This window comes from Strongylocentrotus purpuratus, unplaced genomic scaffold (assembly GCF_000002235.5).
Source record: "Strongylocentrotus purpuratus isolate Spur 01 unplaced genomic scaffold, Spur_5.0 spur5_scaffold_16, whole genome shotgun sequence".
Classification (NCBI taxonomy): Eukaryota; Metazoa; Echinodermata; class Echinoidea; order Camarodonta; family Strongylocentrotidae; genus Strongylocentrotus; species Strongylocentrotus purpuratus.
This window is the reverse complement of record NW_022145601.1, coordinates 845,177-863,849: the sequence shown is the minus strand read 5'-3', so window position 1 is coordinate 863,849 and position 18,673 is coordinate 845,177. Positions and strand designations below refer to the sequence as shown.

At 35.2% G+C, this 18,673-nt stretch overlaps 1 long non-coding RNA gene across 1 annotated transcript; it reads right to left on the bottom strand.

Annotated features, from left to right (window-relative positions):
* Nucleotides 1-18,015: 18,015 nt before the first annotated feature.
* Nucleotides 18,016-18,666, bottom strand: LOC576390. The gene is made up of 2 exons (XR_004064423.1): nucleotides 18,556-18,666; nucleotides 18,016-18,051 (listed from the first exon to the last, which is right to left on the bottom strand). It is a non-coding gene; the product is annotated as an uncharacterized LOC576390 (long non-coding RNA).
* Nucleotides 18,667-18,673: the final 7 nt, after the last annotated feature.

The window sequence follows — 18,673 nt, the reverse complement described above, 5'->3', positions numbered from 1 at the left end:
GGTGCTGAAATCGATGCGAAGAGCAACGGAAAGATGGCTCCACCGATCAGGTGGTAGAAGCCATGATAGTTTCAGGATATTCGCATCTGTCACTTTCTGTTCATCTGATGGACTGAAATTTAAGAAGCAAAACAAGTACTATGCCTTACTGTACTATTGAAATAATTTAATAAATACTTTAGTAAGTGAACTTGCAAGAGAATGAGGAATAAAGTTGACCTGGATGAGCGTGCTTTTAATAAACGGTCAAGTCGCGGCGTGGGCCGAAAGGCCACAATATCTTGGTGTGGTTTCTTTTAGTGTGCTTCTCGGAATGATTTTTGTTCTCGAGATTTCAGGCTTTCAAGAAGAGATTTAAAGCACAGGCCGAATAATGAAAGAAATAAGACTAAAAGTAACGAGGAGTGGATAATTCGTTTAAACCTCTCCCTCCCAATTTAGAAACTGAGTTATTGTTCTCCTGGACTCCGTAATCTAAATTCATGTTGACCTGTTATTGAGACGTACATAGGACTGTAGTCGTATCCAGACGATTCTTCCTAGACAGTTGCCTCGGAACTACATGTTTAATGTATGAAAATACTAATACTCTAATATTTCGCCATTTTTTTTTTTTTTTTTTTTTTTTTTTTTTTACATCTAGCATGTTTAGCTCTTGCAATTTTAAACCGACCCCCCCCCCCCGAGAATTGTAAGTTGAAAACAAAATGCACATGTCAACTCATTTTCAGGCAGCGAGATGGTCTTTTCGTACTTGTTTGTTCTCTTGTCAAATAGACATGCATTTATGATCAAATATCATATCCACTAAAATAAATAAAAACAAATATTCAGACGCTTCGCTCGCTCCCACAGTTCAGAAACCAGGTAGTTGATATTCAGGCAAAACACATCAGCCCTGTACATTCATGGGTGTATGTTTAATCAGTTACCCGCGACGTAAAGATAGAAGGAAACTGAGATTTGTGACGGGACGTACATGTATGTGTTTTACCGCATTTATTTTGAAAACAGATTTGTTATTCCCAAGATTTTCTAACGCTTCATTTCAGTGAGTAGCGAGCACCATTTTTTCTTCTTCATTTTGCCCCCCCCCGACATTTGAAAAAAGTGCCGACCAATATTTCGGGGGGGGGGGGGGGCAGCCCAAGGGGGATGAAACCTCCTAACCCCCCTAGATGCGCCCCTGCATACATACACAAAAACATGTAAATTATGGTTCTACTCACATTTCATTGCTAGTTGGTGAAGGAGCGTTCTGTTCTGTAGTCTCTCTGCCGATCCCTGTCATGAACACAAATAATACCGGTTACCAATCTTGTAAGTACTCTTTAAAAAATGTCGTCTACTGGATACAGCCTCCCCATATTTCCTACACGTGCCTGTTCCTGAGCTTCCTACGTCTCCGTTTCAAGCTTTTAATATATTAACAAAATTTATCTACATGATTTCACACATATGACGTAAAAGGGAATTGACATGCGATCAAAACGCCAGTTGGTCCAATACCCAGATCATCTATTTTTCCTTTGGTCTATAAACAGATTTTCTCCACTATTTTAAACACATGGTCCGGTCAGCGTTTCGTACAATCATTATTTATTCTAAATAGCAAGTAGGGCAAATCTATGATCATGTGGTTCTAATTGCTACTTCCTCAAATCAATAATTCGTACGACTTGATCCAATAACCATTTGATCCATCATTATTCGGTCTATTTCCCATTTTTGTAAAATAGTCTGAACCCCAATTACTCCAAGAACCATTTGGTCCATAGCTTAGTTCATCTACGGGTTATCTATCTTAATTTCGTCTATGTATTAATTTCGTCTTCGCCATATGGTCGGGTGAAATATGCGAATTAGTGGTGGCCCTAACTATGATTAGAGTTATACCTTATTCATTATAATATATTTTTTTAAAGTAAATGAATTCAGACCTACATATACATCATGATATCCAGTTTGGATAGTAAAGTCGCTTAACCTTAACCTTATACTTATTTCGCGGTTGCTATCATTTATTTCCGGTTTGCGTTTATGCACCACAGGTCGTGTCGTACCGTGCACATTACCAATATAGGACGTCATTTTGCCGCAATAGGTCATTTATGATAAATATTGATAATCAGGGATTAGAACAACTAAGCATCTCCATGAAATGTTTTACCTTGGAAACGTGTGCTGAATATGATCGTCTGTCCATAGGTTTCAACCACGTCAAGTCGCACTAATGTTTCATCACTTTCCTCAGTTAGATCGAGCACAAAGTACTTTGTAACTTTGCTCATGTCCCTCATGTCCCTGTACTGAATAGCCTGAGGAAATTGACCGATTATAGGATTAAAGATAAACTCCAGTTCTGGTAAAAAAAAAAAAAAAAAATTAATTCTCACAGAATCAAACGAAACTTACACTGAATGTTCAAGATTACAAATAAATGACATGTGCCAAACAATTTTGGAAGAAAATGTATACTGGCTGAGTAATGAGCATAGAAAGACAAGGAAATCAAGGTAGTACTAGCCCCGACACCATGTGTGTTGTTCCATATATAGCTTTCTGTGTACAGTGCTTGTTACTTTACCAAGACTCGGTCAAATTTATTATGATTTTTGATGACTCCAGAACTTTGCAGTGCACACCAATACTTACATGCTACATGATCAACTGTTTCTGATCCTTTCCACACCTTTTCTTTCACAATGCAATAGCATTACCAGTACTTAAGTTTATCTTTAATTTGCATTCATGATTGTATGAAATATGCGCCTAAACGCAGAATGATGAATTGAGTACTGATGAAAACAATGAAAAAGGGTTGACTGCATTTTCGAACTTTGTCCAATCAATTCCATCGTTTCGAATCTAATTTCATCAAAGTGAGTTCTTTGGCACATTTAAAACAAAAGTTTTCTCCTGTTGGCTCTGCCTTGATTGTTCTATCTGTTATGATGATGATTCCTTGGCTTGCCTTCAGAATAATTTATGAGCAGTGATGAGTGAGCAACAATAACAATTTAATTCACGTTACTAACGACATGAGTGACATGTAGTGTGGGCAGCAAGCCATCAATTAAGAAATTTTATATTTAGACATGTCGGCTTTATGTTAGGAATCAACAATAAAAGTCAATGTTGGTTGTTAATAATATTGATATATTTGCTAGAAACGACGGTGGAGAAACTTAAGAGTGAGCACTAAATGGCAATCGAAAATAACTTCACGATTTGGAAGGACCGAAATCGTCAAGGTGATGGTGTTGCCCTCCAGGTTCACACATTCTTAAAACTGGAGTTTGTGCACTACGATTCCTCTAATGATTTAGGAATTGTCGTTTTGAATAAAGATAGTATATTAATTGGTGATATCTATTGTGATATGCGTTATGTGGTTGTGATATGTCTCATTCCAGAATATACTGTAAAATTGGAAGGCTGCTAAAAAGTGTTCCCTTACATAAACATGGACAGAAATCTTCACCGGGTAATTTCAGACCAACTTCATTATTATCCTGTGTGTCAAAGATCTGAGAACGATTTGTGCAGCACCAACTATTATAATACCCATAAAAGTACATGCTTTGTAGAGAACAGTCGGGATCAAAACCATTACTAATAATGGTTACAGATGATTGGCTTAAAGCCATTGACAATTCTAAGTACACAGGTGCTGCATTTGTCAATTTGCGTAAGGCATTCGATACTCTCTAACATTAAATTTTTAAATGTATTGTATTGGTATATAATACTAGACCAGTGACCGATTCTATAGCTGTTTAATAAAATGGTAGAACATGTAAAACACCTGTCAAACGTTCTCTCTTATCTGCCAAAATTACATCGTGCGGGGGTCCTGCAAAGCTTATTTTTTTAAGGCCGCTCTTATTTCTCATATATTTCAATGATCTTACTAATAATCAAGTCAAGTAGTTTACATTTATGTGTGTATGTAGATGGCACAGTGCTTTATTACTATGATATGTCAGTACGTAAAATTGAATCAACTTTAAAAAGTGACGTAATTTATTTAAATATCATTGGGTGAATTAAACACAGACTAAGAATGAAGTATAAAAAGAAAAAATCACCTGTATTTCAACAGGAACATTCACATTGATAAAATGGTAAACAAAGTTAAGAACAGGCCAAATTGTTAGCTTTCTTGGTAGATTGAGAAGCCTTTCAAATTGGGGATGGGGATATTATCTAGGACTCGGAACGTAAAAAGTTAACTAATAGATTACAAAATTCCAAAACCATACAGGCCGTACTATTTTGTATATCAATCGTTACTCCCATATATCAAATTCAGAAATTCAAAATGCTTTTAAATGGGATACCTTGACTAAAAAAGAGAAACCAACGTTTGCTAATTGAATTATGTCTAAATCCCCTTATTGAAATGACCCCTGTTTACAGTTTAGACTATTTCCATACATCTGTCCATGAATACCACTTATCTATGGCGATAAGCGTCATACACGTATATACCTCATACCTATTTTTTTTTTTTTTAAACGAGCTATTGAATATAGAATGGCTCACACAATTCTTCTTATATATGTTCGATTTCTATCAACCCTAAAAACTTCCTAACATGATTTAATGTCGTTCCACTCATATTCTAACCCAACGTGTACATAATATATCAAATTTCGGGATTTTTTTACTTCTTTCTGTACGAGGGTGGGGGGGGGGGTTCTTAACATTTATATATAAATTGTACCCTCTTTATTTATATATCAAAATGTAATTTAATTTGATTTGATTTGATTTTGATTTATTTATTTCTGCTTGATTTTCTTTTTCTTTTGCATAGTTTTTATAATGAAATTAGTGTATCTTTGTTTGTCTTAGTTTTAATTGTTTAAATTTTAATGACATTTACAATCTTGGAATTGACACAAGTATTCGCTCATTTCATTCTAAAGAGAAACAAATTCAAATGTAATCTGCCGAAAATGAATGGACGAGTGTTGAAATGGTTTAACCATCGACCCAATTGAACAACAAATGACTTAAATTAGCCTTGACATGTTCATGTTTCTAGATTGGGAGAAAATACAAATAGACGGGAAATCCTTTTTTATTATTTCATGTATTGCTTCAACTAAATTGTACCGACAAAACACGAAATAAGAAATATAAAAGTCTCTTTGTTCAAGGTAAACTAAATGGCAACAGAATGTCATTTAGTACATACAAAAGTGACGTATTTATTATTATTATCATTGTATTAGTAGAATTATTATTATTATTATTATTATTATCAATAGCATATTTTTGTATTATACTTTTTATTTGAGTATATATGCTATCAAGGAACAGTCGGTATCCATACTACAATTTAAAACCAGTATTTGAATTTCAGAAAGTGATGAACGAAAATATAATTGATTGCACGACTGTTAAAACTAAATTTGAACTGTTCTTGTTTCCACATAGCCCTTGTTTACTTTTTTGTAACGAAGTATAGCAAAAAAGTACACTTACATTTCCATCTGATTCGGGTCTCTGCTCACCCAGCTTGCAAGCGACTATTAGTGTTCCCTGCCGAAACACAATCTCATCGTCATCGACCTTCACAGGCTGGAAATAGGGGTCATTTAATGCATGGACATCCTTCTGAAAAATCATGTGTACAAAAGGGATTCTGATAAAGTTATCTGGATTTTTTTAAATCTACTACATAAAAGTCATAAGTACAATGGTATTAATACACACCTTATCTCAGTCAGATGTATGTGTATTTCAAATAAAGTACGCGCTGGAATCGCCCTAAGGAATAAATTGTGGTTGCATGGTTCAAGCAATTTATTTAGATCAGTGAAAATGGGCTTTATCTGTCAGGAAAATTAGAAAAATAAGATGACGTCCGACATTGCATTGATTGAGAGAAACAGTCTAGAAGGTATTAAAGAGACCAGGGCCCTCTATTCACAGTTTGCGATTTCACAGATAAGTTTAAAAGTATATTTTCGGCATCGGGATATCCATTCGTTGAATTGATAAATGAAAGTGGAAAAGTTACAACGTATAGTCTAAAATGCAGTTATTTAAGATGTTTAATTAAGATCATGCTTGATGAATATTTACGACCAAGACTTAAAGTGCCCAAACGAGAAACAATATTGATATCTAAAGAACCAAAAGGTGCTGAAGGAGATTAAAGTTTTGTTTTAAGTAACGTTCAAATACTAATAGTTAAAGTGATAACTTAGCTTGATTTTTAGAATACAGACAAGCCTCGAAAACTGTTGATTGGCGACATAAATTGTTAATGGGAGAGACAGAGCTCCCCTAACTTGTCTAGGAACCCAAAGTGCCCCTTTTTAGATGGGACAAGTGCCCCTTTTCCTTTCTAATAATTAACATATTTCTTAAGGATAAGTGCCCCTTTACCTTTTTCATATGAGCCCCTTCCCCTTTTTAAAAGGCCCGTTTTGCATCTGATAAATGCCCCTATACAAATCTGATAAGTGCCCTTTTCCGTCAACAAATTTCAACCCCATTTCCATTATGAAAAGTACGTTCTCCATAGTACTTCACTTTGTTTAAAAAAAACATACCTGTACAACTAGTTTGAAGTTTATTTGTTCCACATTTACATCAAAAAACAATTTAAATTCTTTTTTTTATACAAGCGTATAAGCGTAGATTACACACACATTTTTTTATAAAGATTTCAAATCAAGTATAATGTATGGAAAATAGGTACGAAGTTAAAAGACAGCGCCTTGTATCCTTTGAAAATGGCGCTATATAAATCCAATTAGTATTACTCATCTCTGTTGATTGTCCCTCTTCAGATGCAAGAAGTGCCCAATCTTTACGTCTGATAACTGCCCTGTTTTTTACTAAGACACGCGCACCTTTTCTTTTCTAAAAACGGTCCCTTTCCCTTTTGAAAATTGCCAACTTTTCCTTTCTCCATAACATGCACCCTTAATTGTTTTTTGATGTAAATGTGGAACAAATACACTTCAAACTAAATAAATGAATAAATAGATGAATGAAAAAATGAATAAAATAAAGTAATAATGATAATAATAATAATTTTTTAAAATATTTAAAAAGGTGCTAATATCTGTTTACCCATCCTTGGCCATGTGGCTTCTTAACGAATCGTACCTCCAGTCTCGGTTTTCTGGAGGGAGGCATGAGTCTGGGAAGAAACGACATGCATGACAGTAATATGCCATTACAAAATAGCCAGTCCCAAATCAAGGCAAAGAATCCTCCAGAAAAATGGCTGACTGAGACCTCTAGCCACCGTTCCTGCACTGAACAAATCATGTGGGAGGAATATGGAAGCCGTTTAGGTGTACCTTTAAAATAAAACAAAACAAATTCAATTCAATAAAAAACGACAGGAAGCGACTTAGATATAGGGAATTTTCTTAGCTCATTAGGCTTAACATAAGCTTAACATAAACAATCGTCCTGAAATATTTCTCTCATGTATTTCTCTTGAGTAAGGAAAGAACAATTATGTTTACATAGACCTTAACCTACTAATTGAAGAAATGAACATTAATTTTTCTGATGACCGTGATTAATCTATCCTGATACCACACTACCCCTTGTGAAATTTTCTTTGAAATTAAACAAAATGTATAGCCTTTGCAAAGGTCCCCTGAATTCACAGAATGCGCCAGTCGTCAGATTGTGTTCAGAGTACTAAATTCCTTGGAATTTATGTTGATCGTAAATTGACATGGACAAAAAAAAAATCATAATTTCTTTGCTACATATTTTTTGTTTGTTGATTGATTTTCTATGTATATTTTGTTTTCAAGACAAATTGTAAAACAGCCTCTGAGGAACTAATACTTCAACAAGCTCCGCTTCTAGTTAGTTCCTCTTTTCTCTTGCTATTACTATTATATTTGTCATTACATTGTATATTTTGTGTAATATACTTATTCATTGTAACATGTTTTGCATGAGACATAAATTCATTTAAATTTGAATTTGAACTGATTGGGGATGCAAACATTGTAATGGGTGGATCAAGACATTACGTGTACATGTATTCATCATTCATAATGTAAGAACATCAACGTCAAAAGCTTCATTAAATCAATGGACATGCCTCCTATAAAGCTATTTTGGGCAACATTGCCATTTTAATTCGGGCCGTTTTTGTAACTGTTGCGTTGATAGAACTAATAGGAAACAAAACAAAATGATTTAACACTAGGGTATAATGAATTCTACTAGCAATTTTGTTACCAAATTGTCCAATTTTATAAATGTGAGGTCATGAATGGTTATCAAGGTTTATGAGTCTTTCTGCGAGCCATTTTTAACATAGTTTATTAACGTACATTGAGTTCCCGACTGGTATTGTAAAAATTTACGTGGATATTTTCAATGTAGCCGACATCGCCATCCAAATATTTAGAAACGGCATTGATCATATGTTGTTGATCATATGTCAGATCTATTATGCTACCTAAAGTTGTGACAATGTCTATACAGCTATAATCATAGTTCACCCATTGCGAGGCTTGATGAGCTAGGCATCCCGACATTAAACACGTTAAAATGATGTAAAGTCTGCAGTGGCTATGATGGCCAAAGATGACTTCGATGTGAAGAGGCGAATCCCCCCCCCCCCCCTCCCCCCATTACCAACGGAATATATAAAACAAAAATCTTAGAATACTAGAAAAAGAATCATAACTCATCCCATTAAAATGTTGCTTGATTAGGATTCGGGTTCTCGACCTATGCCAATGTGGGTTCCATACAATAGATTATATGCCAGTTCATTAACTAGTGTGCAAACTATTATCTGTCTTTTCTCTTAAAACACAGCCTGAAAATGTTTATACTTTCGGAAAGGCTGAAAACGTAATTTAGTTACCTGACTGATTCCAGGAATACAGTATGGTCTTTACTTGGTTAGGAACAGTGACTAATGCACAGTGAGGTATTATCAGCTTTGCCGGTTTCTTAAAGCGTAGCCCAGACGGGTAACACTGGAAGCCATGGCTGACTAGAAGCTCGTCCTCTTTAAGTGTAAGGCCATTTGGAATGTCGGTCAGTACCCGAAGGCTGATCTCCTCATCTTCCTCAAGGGCACCAGGTGGAATGTGGAGTGTAAACCCATGAGATTTGGTAGACAGCTTTCCACCAAGGGACCCAAATGTTCCAGTTGCAGATCTACCATCTGATATTAAACAGCAATGCAAATATATGTATTAACAGCATACTCTCCAGTACATGTATGTTATACCAGCTCTGACGTTTCATGCTAGAGCTATACAGTGCATGTACCCACACATGACATAAGAAAGTTGTCCAGAATATAAATACAAACATTATGATGAAGCAAATAGGTACGAGAAGTGCGCCCTTCAACTCTGATAAATGCCTCTATTATAATCCGATAAGAGACCATTTTACTTCGACAAATGACATTTTCCTTTGAAATAATTGCCCCCTTCCCCTTCCCCTTTATCAAATTATTGTAGACGATGGGGGCGAGGTGTACGAGGAATTGACAGTGGTCATAGTTTTAAAATACAATATAATGTTTATTGCACATAGTAGCTACTCTATATTCCTTCAAGCAACCCATCCCAATTTTAATTGTCAATATGGCATGAAAGTAATTTTTTGTCTTGAATTTAAATCTAGCTATAGCCTAGGGAAAAGCATATCAATTGATTGAATGTTAAATTTCCGGGTATCCATTATAGCATCTTTAATTTTCGTGTTTCATTCATTTTAATTACTCGTGAGGCCTATCCAATAGTTGCTCTCTTACCTATATGGCTGAGTTCAAAGAGACCTTAGAGAATAATTTATTTATTTATTGTATACATAATGTTGTACATACGGTGAAAGGCTCAGTTTTAATTGAATACCCTCAATGTGTAACTGTGGAATACATGAAAGTGATTTGATCGATCATTGTCGTTTACAGACTATAATTGAATAATTTATGATACCCTCGGATTTCTCTGCTTTCGATGAGTCCTGCACAGATTCCCAAACCAGCTTCAGTGTCTGATTTGCTTTAGGCCCTGAAGTCTGTGATGCTTTCCAACGTGAGAGCATTTGGATGTTAGCGTTATTCCTGTTGTACAATGTGCGATGTTCGATGTGTTGTAGCTCTGACTTGTTGAATCCCAGCTTCCCGCCAATCTCATAGAACTTCTTTGGTCTGATCTGACGGGCGAACGCAAGAAGTGTCCTGTCAGGAATTTCTCTGTATCATTGGATAAAGTCTAAGTTAAGAAACCAACAAGTATATTTTTCTCGTTTCTTCAAATAATTCAAATCGCCGACAGATTATAATGAGTGTTTAAAGGTACTAGTATGTGGATGGTCGTGTGTGTTAATGTTGTTTTTTCTCCTTTTCTGTCTTTCTGCCAGCTCATTTGCACCCCTCATATCATCTTCTTTCCTCCTCTTCTATTTTCCTTTCGATCAATGTGATTTCCCAATTATATTAATTAAGGTGTTTGTGTAAACATTTTCTTCTCGTCGATTGTGTTTCAACGCAATTCAGACTATTCAACTGTATTCCTGTTGGCTCCCTCCACATCACTATAATATGCATTCTGTATTCTTGTTTCCATCCCGTTTAAATGTGATTCATTATCTTTAATAGTTTCTAATTATTATGTTATTATGACATTTCTTTTGTATTTTGATTATATTTTGATTTGTCACAATTGTTTGTCTTAAAGTCTTTTTATCCATTTGTAAGGAATTTGTTTACTTTATTGTAATTTATACTTGCTTTGCATTAAAACCTATGCCTCACATTAACCGTCTTGTATTTCTAATACTGCAGTAAGTTTATTTTCATTGGCGGAAACAAATAGCACTGGACCGACGTTCAATATCAATTTTATCAACACCTTAGTAAAATATTGATATAAATTAGAACCTTACCCAGCCAGTCCAATGTCTGATGCACGTACATGAAGCAAAAGTAGAACAGGAAGATATAAACATAAGAACAAATAAGAATACAAATATAATAATAAACAATATACCTTTAAAAAAGGGAATAAAACTAGTTGTTAGCCTCGTTTTAATACGCCAAGCCAATTAACTATTGTACTTCTCTCATAATCCCGTCTACACGTATGATGTAGATAAGTATTAATTTTAGTATCCCACAGTCTAGCAGCGAACAACACGGGCATACAAGTTGTATGAGGTGCCAGTATGCATGCAATACACTTAATTATTATATATTATCCTGATTATAGAACTCGATGACTCTAAGTTGCTTGAAAAACAACTGGAAGTACTTGTGTGTACTCGTTCCTAAGATAGCAGAAAGGTTGAAGCCTATTGTTTTACAACAATTTGGGTTTAATGTGGGTACCATTTTAAAAACAGTGAATTTCTCCTGTTTTAATTTTTGTTTCTAGTGTATTATGGGTAGTCATTTTTATTCATTTTAAATGGACATCGACTATATATATATAGAAAGACAAACCGACACTTTGTTCAAAAATCAAACCTGAGATGGCCGTTTCTTCTGCTGGTGACTCTAAAGATTCCATGAGTGAGAGAAACGTTTCCTTTGCTGCTTGGCCGGACGGTTGTCTCTCTCTCCGTGTCACCAACATGTCATAGATGGCCTGCTCTTTGTCATGGAACCTCCTGTATTCTATGACATCCAGTTGTTGTATTGTGAAACCAAGAGCTACACCCAGATCATAGAACTGGTCTACTGTCATTGTTTGCGCTACTGTAAGGACATCATTGTCCGTTAGGTCACTTTTCAAGACTTCTTCCACTGCCCTGCAAGATAATGTTAAGGTGTTCTGGTAAATTTTCTTTGTTGAAACTACTTTAAAATGATGGTTATAAAGATAGGAAAACAACCTGACGTTAATGACTTACGACAGGACATTTCTTTGTATGTGTCCATAGACATCAAAGACCCAGGAATGATAACACGACAAATGTTCCGAAGGAAATGGCTTCATGGTGAATATGTATAGCATGTACACATTTACTACACAAACTTCATCTTATGACTAAATGCTACGTCCATTCCGATATATAAAGGTAACCCAAAATTTGATTACTTCATCGGCCCTATGCATATCTTTGACGAAATAGAAACGGAGAATTGCTACCGAATCCAATTTTGATCACCTTTGCAAAATAAAAAATAATGAGGTGAGGTAAAAAATTGTTCGAGTCCTGAATGAAAAACAGAAAACAGATTTACTGTTTTGATCTATCCCGAATTCTTAAAGAGTATAAAAATTTATTCTTTCAAATGTTTTACATGTAGCTTTGCTCAAATGAAACAGCATTGGCATCTTGTTACTACACACATGTCTAATTTCAACTCAAGACCAAATGTTACATCACTTCCAATCTATAAACGCAACCTCAAATTTGATTGCTTCATCGGCCCTATCAAGATTTTTGACGAAATAGTGCGGTGAACGGAGAATATGTCATCGAAACAATTTCAAATCACATTTTGCATCGTAGAAATAATGGGATGCAAAAAGTACTTGCATTAATAACATTATTTTCTTCAACTCACAAAATTAAAAACAAAAACAGATTTGAAACTTACTGAAGAAATGATGGGGGCTCAGAAGGAGATAGGTACTCCTGTCCATCTACAATTTTCGATAGAAAGGGCAAATAAAGAGAATATGGGAATGACTTTAGCTTTTTTATCATTATTATTACTACTATTAAACTCTTTCCTCTGCTTATGGTCTCTTGAATTCAAACAGTTTGCTAAACCTTTTGTCCATGATTAAACGTACAGAAGAAGTATATGTATAAAGAGTCATGGGAAAATGAACATTACAAAAAAGCGAATATACATATGCCTATATTTCGTATTTCATGACAAACTGTTAACAAATCGTATCAAAAAGATAATAAAACCCATTCCGAACTGAATTTGATTTCACTTTTCGGATAATCGTGAGTATTAATTGCTTATTGAAAAACATTACACTCGGATGCAATCATTTCTAAGCGCTAGATATCATTTCTCGTGTGATTCTACAAAGTGTTCTAGTTATTACAAGTTATTGACCATGAACTAACTGATAATTTGTCATTTTGTGCACAAATATGATGAAGAAAAACTGTACCTGTGTGTCTGATGATAAAAGCAATGGTTCGTGACGCCCATAGCCTTCCAGCCTGTGTAATCGTAATAGTTATCCGTGTGAAGTCTTCATCATCTTCAGTAGGAGTCACGGACAACAATATGTTGTGTCTAATCTTTCCATAAACATCCTTCAAAGAAAGAACCTATGATATGGCAATAAAAAGAAAAATAACAATACTAAATTTAAAACGATGTCATTACGAGGAAAAATACAACAAAAAAATCGAGATGTGTAAATTTATCCATAGCATCTCGTGTAACCAATACTATCACAACAATTTTCGATAAATCAGCTCAAGAGCGATTTCGATACCCTATTTTGTATCCCATGAAAAGCATGTTCAACTATTGGTCATAATTGCACAATTCACACATTTCAATAAGTGTCATACGAGGATATTAAAATTTCCTGTAACTGATTTTTTTTGTTTAAGTAGATGCGATTGAGTTTACCATGGATAAATTCCCTCGGAGTACCAAATGCACCAATTAGGGGAGTGCGTATGATAAGCATTTAGTTTTATGATTGGTGGTAAATGCCCCTCTCTTCCTCCTTGGTGTGAACTGCATCTCCATCAAACCTTACGCATCAATACGATGATGTTTATGTCGGATAACTTCATCAAACATGGAAAGGAAATGTTTAACTAAAATTGCCCGGTAATAGTGTCACATAAAAAATGTCAGAGGGAAACATTTCAGAGGTAAGAACGGTAAAACGTGAGAATACATTTTCATAAGAAAGAAAAAACAGCTTTATCATCAAATAAAGCCTTTGCTATGAAAATAAAAAAGTTATATATTTGCTACAGATTATTATAGTAAACATTAACACGTCATATAGATCCTTTTGAGTTCTGATTACCTTGCTTTCAACTTGTCTGCCCTCACGATGACACGTCACTGTGACGTCACCAGACTTAGATTCAACACTGAAGGGGACAGAGCGATGGCTCTTGTGGTACGACTGTTGTTTCTTCTCCTGTCGTATATCCTATTACAAAGGAAGAGATGAAGTACCGTCGATAGACTTTCATGAGAAACCGCAATGAAGTGGTTCTAATTGCTTCTTGGCATTGAAAAATCACGGTTCTTAAAACATCCATACTCCTAGAAAAATTGGAAGGTTCAATAATTTTTCTTTTAACAATTCAAGTGTTTGGCCAAAAAAAAAAAAATCACCTATGCACCCTTTTCGTAATGGATCAAATTTAATGCATGAATATTTGTTAAGTGTCTTGTTACAAATTATTTCATTCACCTGCTATGAATAATTGTATTTCAATAGTCAAAATCCGAATTGCATACATTACGTAATGTTTGGTAGGACAAGCCGTAATGTTTTTATCCTACATAGCAACAATCAATGTATGCAATCCGCATTCTTACTATTGAAATTACAATTATTCGTATAATAATTTGCAACGGGGCACTATACAAAGATTAATTTTGATTACATTACGAGAATGATCAATTGCGTGAACACAAAATTGGTTGATATTACTTGTGCAAATAAATGCGGGCTGTGTCTTGATTTATAAGAAGGGCTCTATGTAGATGAAAGACACGGACAATCGTATAATTCATTGGGGACGTATGTTTATTTATTTTATTTATTTATTTCGCATCTTTATACAGAGTAACATGTTCAGCTATAAAATTATTACAAGACATTGTTAAAAACATTAAAATAGGCTGGTTTACAACAGGGCTCTGTTTAAAAACAACATAAAAATGACAATGAACAATATTATATATAGAAATGACAAGGGTAACGAAAGCTAACACACACACACACACACACACACCTGTTTACCACCTGTTTACAAAATAGAAATTACATTAAAATCAAGCATAAAATGAATTTGACCTCATTGCAACCCCCTCCTCCACCTTCATTAAAAAAAGAGCTATTTATTGCCAGGTTTGATACAATTTTTTGAAAATGGCTAAGGACTGGACAGATCGGCATTCATCGGACAAACAGTTCTATTCATTTACACTAACTGGTACAAATGTCCTTTGATAAAATTGAATTTTGCATTGAGGGATACGTAATAACAACATGTTGGTGCTTCGTGTTACACATGTAGAGACATTGTCATTTAGAACAAATTTACTACTTAACTGGGATGGTGCTACCCCACTTACACATTTATACACCATGCATGATATTGACTTGTCAAACAGTTCTTTTAGAGTAGGCCAGGCTAGTATTCGAAAAACTGTTTCGGATGAGGTTTCCCAAGTATATCCACTTACAATATATGCTGCGCGCTTGTGTAGCGTGTTTAATATTTTGTAGTTAGATTCGGATGAAGATGACCAGACGGTCATGTTAAGAACCATACGTCAGAGGATTCCAACGAAGAGCCTTACTGGGGTGCTTCATACGGGAAAAGATATGATAGCAGGTGGACCTGTGCACTATACAAGTAGCCACTATTATTATTATTATTATTATTATTATAGCATTGCATTTTTTAATTGTATCATGTAAACGAATAATAATTAACTTTGATTCCTTTATAGTTTCATGAAGACTTCCATTCATTGCGAGTCTTCTCCTTCTATTATATCCCACTCAATATTCGAATTTGCATTTTCTTTTTTTTTAATCTTTATATATCAAATTGAAATCCAACTACCACATAAGTCTGTGAATATTGATGTGCATCCCCTCTTTCTTTCTGTTTTCTTCTTTTTTCTGTCTTTTTCCCTTTACCAATATTTTGTTTCTCCATATTTGTATTATTATGTATCCTTTGAGGGTAGTCATACTATCAAGCTTTTCTTACTTTGTCAACCCTCCTGTTTGATGTTTTCGATTAGTTACAGCCAGCCTTACTTTATTCTACATATATTCTTTTGTCATGTGTAAATTTGCAATATTTGTTTGTTATATATTTGTAAAAATGCAAAAGAAAAAGAAAATCAAACAGAAATAAATAAATCAAATCAAATCAAATCAATAAGACGGGCTTCCACTAGAACAGAAATCAGACTTTCAGAAGAAGCCAGGATAAGCACTGGTGAAACGTTGCGGAGAAGTTAATAATCACATGCTATTTACTGACCGTTTCGATCCCAGGAAGGTCCGCATGCATCTGCAGGTGAACTTCAAACTCTTTGCCTCTCTCTATCTTGTCAGGGATGTATGGGGTGCACATAAGCTGTTGTCGGATCACCTGCTGTTCGAGAGGAATGAGAACCCACCACTCAGCACAGTGACCAATGTACAGCTCAAGATGTCTTCTGTACACTCTACAGTATGGTGGTTCGGCTGGTGAGCTGGATGATCGTTGTCTTGATGTTCTCGTTATATCTGGTGTTAGTGGGTAACAAAACAAAATGTGTTTATGTGTGGAGGAATGCTCTTTCGCCATGAGGCCGATTTGTCCCTTTAACAATGAGACCGCAGATGTATACTGACATCAAATATTTATATCTATAGTGGATGTTCTTGTGAAGAATAATTATTTTAAATGGTTTTAAATTTAAGAAGCCATATTAAAAAGCATCCATTACCCCTTAACCCTTTCCCCTTTACTGAAAGTTACTACAAATACATGTTAGTTGCAAATTGTTCCTCATGAAATTTCGGCACTGTGATTAGGCCGATACTTAGAGCTTAACTACTAACTCCCAGATCAAAATCAGAAGTTAGGATTAAAGGGGGAAGGCTGATTATCTTTAAGAATACAACCGATGGCGGCGCTGGCCTGTACTACTAGCGAAGAGGAAGACAATATATTAGATTTCATTTTTAAAAATCAATTGGTTTAACATGATGATGATGATGATGATGGCTTCTTTAAAGCGCCGGTGCTGGCCCCAGATGGGCGCTCATGGCGCTTGCTCTACAATATGTTACAAATGATAATAGTGTATCTCGGTGCATCAATTTGCGTTTATCCCAAGGTGATTCTCTTAATCTGACCAAACAGATTTACCCTTGACTGAATCCCAGACACGGGAGACAATATCTGGTTTCACTCGATCAGGGTTCATGACTAAGGAATAGTGTGGTATCCTGATCTTAACAGGTTGGTCGAAGATCATGTTTGGAGGATCACATCTGATCCCGTAGCAGACCACTGATTCATCATCTTTGATGTCAACACTGGGATGGTCTCGTAAGAGGGTTAAAGTGATCGTGCACGGGTCACTCTGATGAACAGCCTCTGGAGGGATATACAGTGATACGCCATGGTCTTCGATTTCGATTTCCTGACTGGTATTCATTTCGACTTCAACTGAGACGATGGAAGGAGTTGATGGTCCATCTGTTATTTATGTCAAACATAAGGAAATGACACAATAATAAGAACGGACATAATCGACAAAGTAACTGTAAATTCAGATCGGGATAGTCAGTGGAATGATTTACCAATATATCTATAAATAAAGTTGTCATCTCATTTCTGCTCAAAAAAAGGATTCACGTTATTACAACTGCAACGGTTGAGTTATTTACCCAACCACTGACATTCCCTCCTGGTTTGTAATACTGTATTTGAATCAGGGTCAATGGTAAATCAATAACGTATTATCGATATTGCTTCTTTATTTATATCCATTTGCTTGTTATCTGGTCATTAAACGTCCATCTCTAGTATTAGGGTCATTGCTGGAAACCCGACACTTTGTTCTTCATACATGAATACGAATGCAGTTTTTGTTGGGAGTACGTGAGCGAGTTGGGAGTGCGACAAAATAAATGGCCCAGACAATGAATTCTTAAATTCCTTGTTCTTCGGGATTGCAAACTGAAATATAGTCATCGCTAGACTTTAATCTGTGACTTAATGGATAAGAAAGAAATCGACGCAATAGTAGTATTTACACTGAGAAAAGCTGTTTGTGTTTGAAGGATGTTCTTACCTCGATAAGACTGGATCTCCTCTAAAGAAGGTAATCTGAAATTAATCAGTGCAGATGTAATAAAGTCGAAAAGTTATTTCCATACAATTTGTGCTGTGGAAACGTGTATTTGTATTCACTTATGAATAATTACATAAATTATATTGACATGAATCGAAAAGCTGTTAAATGTCAGACACTTATCGAGGCCCATTATTTAAAATAAGAGACTCTAATCTTAGCATTGTCTAGGAAAAACAAAAAACAAACATGTTTTGACCTGGTAATGCGGTCAAATACAACTTTTACAAAATCCGGGGGTCGGGGGGGGGGGGGGAGGGCACGTGCCCCCTGTTATTTGTTTATTGTTTGAATAACACATTTATAATCAACTGTTAAGCTTTACAATAAGGCTAGACTTTTTAATTTAAAAAAATTCTATTACCAAAATCTCAAAAGTGGAAGATGAACAAATGCATTATTTCCTTGGGTTTTGATAAATCTTTTGTTTTACAAATGACGGGACCAAAATGTTATTATTTTAGACTTTAAAGTATCACCTCGACAAAATCATCTGTTTGACAACTTCGTCCTTGGCATATTGGATTGGTAGGTTGCCATTCTTGTCCCTCACATCTAACTTGGCTCCATTCTCTAGAAGATAAAACACCAAGGCCT